The following is a 13,268-nucleotide window of genomic DNA, read 5'->3' on the forward strand; positions in this document are numbered from 1 at the left end:
TATGGACCTTTCCCAAACACGCAACACTGCTGGGGACCTTGGTGGGCGGTCGTAGATGCAGTAGGCAAACTACTCCAGTGGAAAGAACTAAATGGGAAAGATTTCAGCAAAGGATCTCTTCTGAAGTACGGGTCAGATTCAGGTGCCAGCCAGAATTTCAGCTTAATGGGTTCTTATTTGCTTTGATAAAGATCATAAATGGGTGAATTGGCTCCCAGGAAGGGGGAGGTTTGGAGATCAAGGATTTTTAAGGGACAGCTGGACAGGAGATGGGGACTGCACCATTGATGCCCCATCATGCCTTGCACTGGCGGCAAATGCAGGACAAACAATACACAAGGCATAATGAACCCTTCAAAAAAGTTACCTGATCTTTTGTCAAAACACTTCAGACCTCAGCAACACCAGTTTGACAAGTTTGCAAGACGGCAACAAGTAACGAGACATTTGAAAATCCCAAAAGCCTTCTCTTCCAACTTTAAACATCATGAATGAGGAAGGTCCCCTGCAATCTTTACTTGGCTTTTTTATTTGTTTAAACTACACCAAGTCTCTGTTATCCTTCACTGCATTTAACTAAGGAATCCATTCTTGGGATGGTAGCTCCCCTTTTTTTCCCCTGGGTTAGCCTGCACTCCAGGGATCACAGCACTAATGGAGCACGGAAAGTTTCTTGTGGTCAAACACTATGCCACAAAACCACAGAGTTCAGACCACAACTCAGCTCATGAACAAACTTTGTAATCCTAGAGTAAGCGATCTCCATCAACCAAGTGTGCATTTATGGGCACATTTCAAGGCACATATGTCATGCCGCAAGTGGGTACTTTATTAAAGTAAAACACTGATACCAGTAACTTGGTTTCTGTGGTACCCAGATATCTGGGAAAAGACTTCAACAGAAAAAAGACTTCAATCATTACCCTAAAAATGGATTCAAATTGCTAATTCTGACAGAACTGAATCGTTCATTGACTCAGTTGGGTGTAAATAATCAACATTTTCACGCATCCTTGTAGCCTAGTTTTCATTTTAACAGTGTTCCAACAAAACCTTTCTTTTTCTTTGTCTAAAGAGTTACTAAGTAATTTGTGATTACAAGTACCCTGTAAAGTCTTATATATGCTGGAAATTAGCACTTACATAAGTGCATTCACTTGATTACACTTTGAAAGTGATGAAACTAGCATTATAAAAGTTCACCCCGCCATTTTAAATATTACATCTAATCTTTTAAAGAGCTGATTCAACAATTAAACGTTTACCTTGGAATTGTTAAAACGGCATTTAAAATGTTGAAGTAACCATTTCAAAGATGGTTTTAAAACTTTAAATGCTTGTATCAACACTTTGAAAGTGAAGTCACTGACTGTACGCATGTATACAGTTATGTGTTGGATTTTAGCACTTAAGTTCTTAGAATTTGTATGAAAAGGTCCAGTAATTACAAAAAGAGGTTCCGTACATCGTTCTTAAATTTTCAAAAAATCCTCCTGATATTATAAAGTGAAAAAGGTTGTTTCACACAAAGAAAAAATTTGATAAAATCAAGTTAGATCAGAGCACAGCATGAAATCAGTGGCTGTCAAGATTGTTTACTGAATAATGACCAAATTTCTGAACTAGGTGATGATATTTGTGTCAGGTTAGCATTTTTGCCGGGTGTGCCCCTCTCTCCCACCACCACCCCACGCTGTTCCTGTCCCAAGAGAGTTAGTTTTCCTAAAGAGCATTCCCGAGTTGATCAGCACGACATTTGGCATTGCGATTGAAACAAACCTTGGGGTGGGCATCACAGGGGTGCCCAAATGTACAAATGATGGTACTTAGAGGACAATTAGGCTTGGTTTTCCTTTTTGAAGATTGTTGAATTTATACTGGGAGGAAGCTGAGAAAAGGATGTGAGAAAGAAATGTCGCAACGTGATTGGTTGTCTCCAAATATCTCCAGAGAGATTGCAGGTTTCGTCCTAGGACACCTCAGAAACCAATTTTGGCATAAATGATTCTGATGCAGGACGAGGTAAAATTTGGACAGAAAAAAGCTTTTGAAGGACTTTGTAGAAACTCTGTAAATTGCTGGTTGCTTATCTGGAATATTGATTCAAAATTGCCAATAGATGAAATTGGTGAAGGATCCAATTTAATTTGTCCTCCATGCTGTAAGCACTGTCATCTACAGCTTTGCAAAAGATGAAGTTTTGCTTGCCAAGAATAAGTCAGCCTTTTTTTGAATGACCAGGATGGCCTGTTTTTCAAATTAGGTCACTTCAAAATCAAGACAGAATTTCTAAAGCAATCCTGTTGAAGAAAACAAATGTGTTACAGAAAAGAGTCTAGCTGAAATGGCTCCAAAGCAGGCTTGATTACATAAATTTTATTAAAAAAACTTAAAACTCAACAATCTAAATTACAATGTATATCTGTAGATTCCAAAGGTATGGAGTTCTGACTGAAGCCCTTAGCCATGAAATCTTGGGGGGGGGTTACATTTGAAGTTTTGGTCCTGACAGCCTGTCTTTTGCAAGATCTGATGTTGGATTCCCTGGGGTGGCATAATGCAGTATTCCCAGGTTGTGATTACAAAGTGAGTATATGAATCAATTGAATTAGGAGACTTTGGAACAGGGAAGAAAGTGTTCAAATTGAATTATCCAATTTGATGTCAATCCAGATGAACGGCAGGCACTCTGACCACAAGATTTTATTTGGGCTGGATCATTCGCCCACAGAGTAATCTTATACATTTTCAATTTACAGGAAATTTATTTCTATTAACTTTCCCTTTTACAAACTGATTATCTTTACACTGCTGAAAAATCAGGATCCATTCCAAGCAAATTTGTTATGTTACCACTGAAAATCTGCAAGACAAGTGAGAGAACTGCAAAGGTCTATCTCTAATCAAGCTGAAGGTACTTTCCTAAAGTTGATCTGAAAGCAAATATCTGAACCACAGAACTTGGACAACAAGCATTGTTTTAGCGTCACCCTTTTCAATCCTTCTGCCAGTTGCATGACCTCAAAATCCCAGCCAGCGCCCAGACAACAAAGACAAACTCTAGCCCGCCCGTCCAGACAGAGAGCGCACCAACTTTCAGTTTCACATGCAACAAACTCTGTGTGAAACACTGACTTGAACTCATTTCCGACACTGACCATGACAGGCGACATACTGTAGACAAGTACAAACAACAGCCTATTCTATCTATGATGTTATTCCTCCGTGCCAGAGTGTAATCATCTGCTTAAGTCTTACCAGACTGCAGAGTCTGCACGTAAAGTTTCAATCTAAATCTAAAACAAACTCAATGGATACATTTGGGATTGTCATTAAAAGTTCAATGACAAAGGAAGCTTACCTAGATTTCCATGTAAAAAAGGCAGAAAAACAGCAATTATTCGAAGCAGACAATTACAGGAAATCAGACAGTGAAAACAAGAACACTACTGATTATCAACACGTACAATGATGTTACCAGTTAAAAAAAGTTCTATTATAATTCTGTTCATTGTGTTTATTTTCCAGGATGGACATAAAATTGTCTCACTTAACTTCCTTGTTGATTCATTTTGTGTCTACAGAAGACCAAACATGACTGAAAGTTGGTGTGGGGAAATTTCAACAGAATAGCATTTTATTTTCCCTGTAACAGAATTATTCCTGTTTAAACAGTCTGTCATATTTCTCTCGCTGTTTCCCATGTCTAACCTTTTGTCTCTCACTTTCCACGCATTACATCTCGCTCTCCAATAAATCTTAGCTCTGCCTCTCAACAGGTTGAGAAATAAAAATACAAGGAGCATGAAAACCAAAACTTTGGACGTGGTTACTTTTAGGACTTTAAGGATAAATTTTAAGGACAATTGTTTAATCATTTACAAATTTAAAATGTTTTGGAAAGAAATACACCTTTTAAATTTGTAAAACGTTTTTAAGGACTTGTTTTTTAACACTTGGAAATTTAAAAGACGTAGCAGAGAAATAAATTTTTCAATTTTTTAATGACTTTTCTGGAAGTAACTCTTATTCTGTCAGGAGAAAACTCATTAAAACATGTACGGAACTATTGAGATATTTCAGACTAAAGTACCAGTAAGAAACATAATTGCTAAATTCCAATTAAATCAAATACATGTACATGTAAAAATGTCATTCAATAAAGGTTAAGACTGAAATGAGGACATTTCAAACCTCCCTGTCCAACAACCATCAACTCTGCCTTCTCCTTGACTATTTGAGCCGCCTTGCTCTCATTTATGGCTCCCATTTTGCTCCCATTTGACCCATCCACTCATCTCATATTTCTTATCATAGTCCTCTGACATTGTGCCCTAGTTTCTGTCTCTCCTTGCAAGATACCCGGCTAATCCACATTGTAATCCCTGGGCGCCAACTCAGCCTGTGTCTGCGCAGATGTATATCTGTGAAATTACTGGAATGAGGGTCAAGAAATACAGTGGGCAAAGGACTCAAGTTTGCCTTGATGCTGGTAATTGATTTCCGGACATCGGCTTGCAAGAAGCTCCAAGTCTGTGGGTGATCTAACCTTTCATTTAGGATGATGCTGACGAGCATGTGCTCAACATAACATATCCTTTTGACATTTTGATCTTATTTCGATGTTAACCCCTGAAAAGATTTGCTGGACCATTTCAAGTGGCATTCATGAGCCAGGTGCTTAGTTCAGTTGTTATGGTCAAATCTCTAGGCAGATCCCATGGGCCTGATTGACGTCCAGTCAAGAATACCGCAAGCTCTTCTCAGTGAACCTGTCCAAAAAGATGCTCCATCAGGGCCCTTGCTGAGGGATGCAAGTTGAACATATGGTTGGAGATTAGTTACACCTATTTGACTTCTGGAGAGCTTCCAAAAAAACTGTTCAAGGAGGAAGGCAGTAAAGACCTGGAAGAGGGAACCCAAGACCTACATGCCCAAATGATTACCAAGTAATGCCAATTAGATGTTACAGTTCAGGGTTAATCTTAAACAGACCAACAGCAAACCATCAGGAGGTACACAGATAGTTCAGATCAAAATGTCCTGGCGTGTATCAGGGTCATAGCAGTTCAGTGCTGAAGCAGGGATCAGGGAAGGAGAATCTTAGTCTTACTTCAGGTCTAAGAAGGTAAGTCCTTACTTGTTCTATCCTGATGAACAATGTCTGCATTTTGAATCATTCATTCACTGCAGGTGTTATAAGCCCTAATTCAGGTAAGCCAACCTTGATATGTAAACTTTCACTTTTTACCCAACTCTCAATATTTCTCAATAGTCTTAACAACCTGCAATGAAAGCGGGGCAGTGAATCAGTTGACTGCTGCTAGAGATGTTCAATTTTAGCATTAGCAGTCAACTACACATACATACATGAACAACTCGGATAATAAAGTGCATGATGGTCGTCTGTACAATTGTGTTGCCAGTATTTTTGACCAGTGGCACCCTGAAGTTACTTACTCAAAGGTTTAAAGTAGTGAAATATCCTAACATCTGTGTTTCATCAATCACCAGGAAATCAGTAATTCCAATTCTCAACGTGGAATTTTGTTCCGGTTTTAAAGTAACTTCAGTTTCCTTCAAAGTGGATGAATGGATCTCTTCATTTTCTAGAAATCCCTCTTGTATGTTTAAGATTCTTCCCATTTTCCTCAAGAGTTTTTGAGGCAGGGCCCACAGTGGCAGTGCCCCTATCAACCCCTTATTCGGTGGGGATATTTGTGAAATGTAAAAACTTCTCAATGCTTATGATTTTCTTGAAAGCAAATCTCATGAATAAGGATTCTCCTTGTTCTTTCTGTGGAAACACAAATTACAGTAGACCATCATAAAGTTTAAAAAGAATTCTGAACAGCTTGCATTTTCCTTTTTTTTTTTTTTTTTGGTCTTAATTGAGTAACCCTGGAATAGGCCTACACACTGAGGGATGCAAATAATTTCTGATTCACTTGAGCATTCTCAAAGCATGACACCGGGTCCTGAGAGAGAACATTGAGAGGGTAATGAACCACATGCCGGTAGCTCCACTTCCTGGCAATGCCATGAATGCATTCTTTGAATTCTGAATGTTTTTAAGCCATGAAATACATGTACATGTATGCTTCTGGGGAGGTTGGGTGTGAGACTTGATGACTCAAGCAGCATTTCCCACCGTTGTCAAGGGAATAACTGAATTACAAGGCTTGGAAAAACATGGTTAAGGGGTAACTCCAACATATCAATCAACATGATGCTGCTCTCAAGAAACTCTTTCCTCAATCAGTTGTAAACCTTAATCCATTTCTGTTGACATAATTTTGATGACAGAATATAGACAGAAAACTATTTGTTTAAGGCATAGCTGAATTATAGCTGAACATTCAGCTGTGCAGCTATAAATTTAGATAACACAGTTTATGTCTATTTAAAAAGAGGTTTGGTACGATTGTTCAAGACTGAAGCTACAGTTTACAAGAGTACCAACAACGCTCTCCCAACCACAATCCAAGTCAGATCCTCTTACAACGGCCTAACCGCAAACATAACTCATCGATTGAGTAAATTCTTGACGTCCTGCTCACCACGGGCAAAAATAGGATAAACCACATTCATGTTTTGAACACGAGGGCATGAATGGGAAGTACGGTAGTCTTCTTTGGGGGGGTCCTGCCAGGGGGATAACAGTAGGACGTGCTGACATGCGGCGTCTGCTGGGAAACTGCAGCGGGTTCATGATGTTGATTTAATGAATCTCGGAAGTCAGTCTGCCAAAGACATCGCGGGGTTTAACAGCCAATGCTGTTAAGATCTAGTGACTAATTTACAACTGGTATCAACTAACCTGTTGATGATTTCAGTATGCAATGGTAAAAATGGTCTTTTAATCACCGAATTCCTCCTCAAGTAGGAGTGTCTGGCTCTAGATTCTGACCTATTTAAAGGCGGAATGTGTGGCTGTATCACACCAAGCCAACTGTATTTGTTTCAGTCACCCTCAGAGTTCAGTCATGGGGAACTGTTGCTGATGACCAACACATTCTCTATTTTTCATAGTCTCTGCAAAAATTCAACCAGATCTGCTGTGAAACTGGCTCGTTAAAGTTATTATCTCATGGCATCCAAAATTTGTAAACTTTTAGATCAAGACAACATGCTACTCAGAAGCTGTATCCTTAATTCTATAAAGGCTGATGCCATCCCAGAGAAAAGCTGTCATGCCAAGGTAATGTCTCAAGGGATTACTAGGGAATAAGATAATACCTCGTGTCTTTGGCAAAGTCCTAAAAATACTTTTGTGTTCTTGTCTAATGCATACACTTTCATCAGGAAGAAAGTTATGCAAGATAATAATGCAACTTTCTGATTATTTCAACATACGGTTAAACACTGTTGTGACTAGTTTCCATGCTCCGCTTTTCTCTCAACAAACAACTGCAGACATAATCACTTAGCGTCTTGCTACACTTTTCCCCTCTCCAACAAACACGCATCCCTCTCCAAAACGGTCGGCTGAAAAATCCCACAGGAAATGTTTTTAGTCTTCATTCAATTTTCTTCATTCTGTTCAAACAGCTGTCTGGTGGCAAACATTTGGACTTAGTCAGGACTTTCTTCCTTTTCTGATACAGATGCCCCTAAACAATGTAACAAAATAGGACAAGCACTGGTCCATTAAGAGCTTCCACTTTGTGAAGTACAGGTATATAATCTCAGCTAAAGGGTGCCAAGACTTATCCTCTTGCTGTCCGGATTTCTTCTGCAGCTATTAACAGATTTGCTCCAACCCGTAAGGGTGTGGGAAAAAGGTACATTGGAATTAGAGGATTTAAGACTATTAGAGCTAATGATGTAATATTCAGGGAGGTACTGTTCTAAGATTACATATTATGCACAATTAGTAGAGTGTTATTATTTTTGCTTAGGAAAAGACATTCCAGGGATGTGTGTTTAAAACAATCTGTGCTAAGCTTGATACATTTGTGAACCTGGGAACTGGTCCACTGCATGCAGGTAGTGCGAACTTGTGTGGTCTAAGCCAAGTCAACACAAGGTTCCCCCCTCTGAAAAAGTTTGAGAAGCATTTAGTGGTTGGCTTATTTGTTGGAAATGAAGAGGAACAGTCATGGAAGGCACGATGAAGGCACGATAAAAAAAAAATGAGTGGGAAGAGTATTGTGAAGTGATTTATTTCCACACAAAAACAGGGGAACATTCACGGTAGGCATTGGTGGAAAAAAAATAATGCATGCCTCTGAGCTGGCTGATAGCATGTTTCATGTACATGTAATAGCTGGTCCCCTCCCTCCATTGGTAACAGTACACCAGGTGTCCTGCACAAATAAACCACTCTATAAATATTCCCTTTCTAATGCTGTTTTTCCAACTTGAACCTTACTAAGGTTAAATTATCTAAACATCAACTTCAGCATTTGGAGAGTCTGTCAAGCTTTCGTTCACAGTGATCCGGGTTCACCAAAGACATGAATCCATGTGCACTGATCCAACTGAATGCCGGATTCTGTATGTGCTCTGGCTGAATCCACAGATTTGTTATTTTTAGCTTCCAATTATAACTAATGAACCTAACAAGTGATGCAGGTGGATTTGAGAAAGTTTTCCCACAGACAGGAAAAACATCTGCAGAACTTTACATATATGGGGGGGGGTCCACTTTACTATTAACGATTAAAGCAAACTTGAAGTAATACGAATATATGTATGTACACATGTATAAATGCATTGAAAGTGCATGTGTGAGAAACATTATCCAACTCCCTAACAAGAAACAATCTTAGCGATCACATTCTTTTCAGTTTCCTTTTACATTCACAAGTTTCAATAACTGAAGTGGAAAATTGCAAAGCTTTTGTTAATTATTCAGAAATATACTGGCAGCTGAGAATGCTCTTTAAACACACTGAACAACTGCATTGAGACGCACAGGGTCACTTCTAGCATACATACAATAACTTATTTCAAATAATTCAAATGCATGAAGATCTTGTGGATGGCTTGATAAAGTGCATGTGACTGACGACAGTGATGATGTAAACACTTATGGCCACAGAATTCCATCATGGATGACTTTTTACAAGTGGTTCTTCATCTCAAGAACCAATTCAAGCACCCCTAGTAGAGACTGCTGTGGTGGTGATATAGACACCCAAATTGGTGACAAGTGCAGCTGTAACAGAAGGTTATCTCTATCTGCTTTGAGCTTAAGTGCACCCTCACCGGCGATAGAAAGACAGATGGCACTAGTTTTCTGACCGGATTCCTGCTGACGTTCAGCGTTGCACGCAATGACCACACATTCCAGACTAAATTCGTTGAGAGTACTCAGCGTGCTCCGCGTCAGACACACATAAACTCACGCAAATATGAAGGACTGTCAATTTCATTTCAAAACACGCCCTTTTTTGTTCCTGCTCAGAGCAGATATATGGAGGGACCATCTTGAGAAGCAAACTGCACATGGTACATTATCTTGCTATGAACAACAACAACAACAACAGCAAATGCAATTGTCTAAAAGAAAAACTTGTATGTTTTGTGATTATCAGTGCCCAGTGATTGTACAAATGCAAGTACTTAATTAGAATCAAATACAGCTTACTGCAATAGTAGGTATAAGCTCTAACTTCCAAAGTACAATCTGTGTATACCTTCCTTGACTACATCAAGCCATACTTTAAAAGGCTAAAGCATGCATACATACATTGTACATGTAGTATACGCTGGACTTGCCTTACCAATGGAGTAACAGGAATTGTAATTTCATGACAACATCTCTTAAATCTTACCCACCGGCACACAGGGTAATGTGCTGACAGTGGCATTAATGCTCAGCCCATGTTTGAAAAGCTTAAGAGGGCTTCCAAGTAGACAGCATGCTAGTAGGCTTTGCTTGAAGTCCCTCAGACTCCAAGGAGTGCTAGAGGAATGTAGTGGCGTGTGATGTTAAATGCAACATCCCACAGGGAATCAGAGAAAAAGTCAAATGTTAAACATGTGTATGGGAACAAATAAATCATTCTAGAGGGAAGCTTGATTTTTTTGGGGGGGAGAGGGAGAGATTTAATGGGAGCATAGATGTAAATAAATCCATCAGACATACGACCACACCCCACTGACACCCCTGATATAATCTGCAGACCTACAGAAATTATGCCTTGTGTGGGTTTGATTAGCCATTACAGAGTCAGGGTACTATATTAAGAGGATACAGATGAATTTTCCATGTGTACAGACTGGCTGGCTGGCTTAAGATGCAACAGCCAACACTTTGTGCAACCTATCGGTAGTAATACCTAAAGTAGACAACTTTGTCAAAGAGACATCGGTGTGTGTTTCAAGTTCTGTAATGTGTTGCTATTTAATACATTAAACTGCCCCTGAGGTAACGACCGTGTTCCATGTCCTTGCTGTTGATACTTCCATGAACACCCATGCACTCAGCACGGTCACAAAATGCTCCTGGTGCAAACATGCAATGCTTGGTCAAGTTTTGTCCTCACCAAAAATCAACCGAGAGCCAGTCACAAGACATGTGTAATGAATGTCACTTGGCCGGTAATCAGTTTTTGGTGAGAGAACATTTTCAACTATTTGTGTTTACCAGGTCTATGAAACTGGTCCAAATGTGCCAGGCAAAATCTTCCCCTCTATCTTAAAACTTACACGCTTGAACTGACACTTTTAAATCAAATCGATCTTAAAGTTTAGCAGCAGTAAAATGGGGTTTAAGAAAAAGATTATACACACTGTGATGGCAAATGTACACAACCCTAAAAGATTGCACGATATTTACAACTCCAAGGGCAAGTGGTGTTGACATGAATCTTCCATCGTTCCACACACAGCAAACCTTCGAGTACTGTCAACAACTCAAAATGAATGTTATTTACACCAAACACTAAAATTAATGCTATCTCCAGATGTATGCAGCTGAGCTAGTCGAAGGCAGCTTTCCCTCACAGCACAGGAGTCATAAAAAAGGATTAATAATAAGTATAACATGTATATCACTTCCCCAAAATTCAAGTAATCATTCCATTCTCAGCAGTCATGTAAAAAAAGTGAAAGTCATTGATCTTGGAGATTTTAAGTGGAAGCTTAGACACACCAGACATGCCCAACAATCTGACAGAAAAATAGTTGAATATTTTCGTCCAGGAAAAGCCAGTATCAAATCATTCACCAATGAATGATCTTGGTCTCTAGGGTTTGCAAAAGCATATTGAATTTGTTGGCACTAGAGAAATGAATCCAGCATCAGCACTTAGAATATACTCTGGTGTCAGAGCTTTAGAAGTGGATTATTAATGCTGTTACTAATCAATCAGCGAGTGAATGTGTTGGCCTTAGGCATAAAACCAGCTACTTGCAAACATGACACGTTTTCCTAACAAGTTCACTAAATGTGTAACTTGGGTATCCGGCTCTGAGCAGGGGAAGGAATTGGGTTAGGGGGCTAGACGTTGCTGGCTTAAAGGGACCTTGCAAGTGGAGATAAAAAGTCTAGCTCTTGGTTGGCAGGTTAGTACATAGGCATAAATTACTGTGGGGGACCAAGAAATTACCTTTTCCAAAATCTGGTATTACACGTACTGATTTGACTTAAGCCTTGAGAGGAGACTAGTGGGTTTTGCCTTGTTACTCTTCTTCACTGTTTTTATTAGTCCACTTAAGAGGTTAGAACCATACACCTGTACATGATATGTGGTCTAATATTGGCATTGCATGTACATGTACGGTATTTACTGCAGCTGCGCATTAATTCAATGTCACTGCACTGTGCTGTGAGAGGACACGCACATATGCCAGTCTGGCTGACCGGGAGCTTTCCAAAGATTCCGGTGGGCCAATCTTTCATTTTTTGAGGCTCGTGTTGGGCGCTCTGAACTGAGTTCCTAGTTTCAAATGGATGAAAAGAGATTCCACAGAACTGTGCTGCCGTACACGTAGCTTATTTTCAGCAGGATACAGTTAGGGGGTTGTTTTTGCATTTCTTTCTTCTGTCGTCTGGGGCTTGATGTCTCCGGGACGTGCCCCCTCCAATAAACCAAGCCATCAGTAAAATTCTTCTCCATGTGTGCTTTTGTCACCGGGTCCAGGGGAATCACTTCCCCTCTCCCCGTCTCTCTGCTCAGGCAGTGACGACCCCGTAGACACGCCCTCGCATGATACTACACAGACCAACAATGTAATTATGATTTGCATGCTGTCAAATTCTCAAATTGGAGTACTTTGTGGCCCATGGACTGGAGGTATTGAAAAAAAAATGCAAAGTGGAAGCCAAGGACAGGACTGCCAGCCAGACATAACTCGGCCCTCAAAAAAGGCTTTGTTAAGCAATGGAGCATAGGCATCAATTTTCTACATGGTGTTGAGCTTAGTGACCATTTTTACAGGTGATATGTTTAGATAGAAAGACATGCATCTTCAAAAGTCACTGGATAACCTATCAAAAATTAAAAATTAAATGAAAGATAAGAATTTGAAATGAGAATGATTTGATGAGAATTTGACAAATGTCTTCAACATCTACGGAAACTTGTAATTCCTGAGTTTTTGAAGTGGGGGTATGCATCAGTTTATTGTGTACGGCAGGTTCTTCATTAGGTTGCTACCCTAGCTTACAATCTACACAAATTGAGGGCAAAAGTATCATCAAGAGATTCTATGTATGAGGTCAGAATACCATGCTGTTATTGGATGTACATTGTTGACGAGCTTTCCCTTGATCCTTTGCATCAAGTATTCTGTACAGAGATGAAATGACTTGCACCAGTGGTGTTTATTGAGATCAGTGAGCTCAAGAAGCAAAGATAATGAATTTTCATGAGCACATTGCTTTAGAGCTGAGTTGTAAACTCAAGTCACTTGACATGGACTCGAGTCGCTATTTTTATGATTCAGGACTTGACTTGTAACTGTCAGTTTTTGACTTGTGACATGACTTGGACATGTGCATTAAGACGTTACCAACGCAAGTTAGAAAACTACTCAATCAAACCCTTACGCCTCACATTCTTAAAATGATCAGTGTGAGACTTTATTTGGCTCACAACTTGTACATGTACTTTGGCTGCCCAAGGCCATGTCGGAATCACTTGGCTGAGGCTTGAATCACACATGACTCCATCTAAGGATTTGCCGAAGATCCCAATATCTGATCACTTTTTGAATATTTGAATATTATTTTTTGAATTTGAATATTCGAATGAAAAATTCATAAAAAAGAAGGGACAATTTTCTTTTGTTTTATATGAGAAAAATTGCACTGT

The 13,268-nt window shown here is 39.5% G+C and overlaps 2 protein-coding genes across 5 annotated transcripts in view; one reads left to right on the top strand and one right to left on the bottom strand.

Annotated features, from left to right (window-relative positions):
* The window catches only part of cntln (centlein), an 82,129-nt gene that overhangs the window by 36,325 nt on the left and 32,536 nt on the right, over positions 1–13,268 (bottom strand). The gene's annotated exons all lie outside the window — the stretch shown is intronic.
* Positions 1–13,268, top strand: part of LOC110985893 (uncharacterized) — a 28,456-nt gene that overhangs the window by 11,223 nt on the left and 3,965 nt on the right. The window contains exon 2 of one of the 2 annotated variants that reach the window (XM_087136613.1): positions 4,712–5,128. The exons of the other annotated variant lie outside the window; for it this stretch is intronic. The gene's annotated coding sequence lies outside the window, so the exon portion shown is untranslated. The remainder of the gene's footprint in view (positions 1–4,711; positions 5,129–13,268) is intronic. 2 annotated transcript variants of the gene reach the window in all.

This window comes from Acanthaster planci, linkage group LG05 (genome assembly GCF_054643075.1).
Source record: "Acanthaster planci isolate LZ-2023a linkage group LG05, COTS_SCS, whole genome shotgun sequence".
Taxonomy (NCBI): domain Eukaryota; kingdom Metazoa; phylum Echinodermata; class Asteroidea; order Valvatida; family Acanthasteridae; genus Acanthaster; species Acanthaster planci.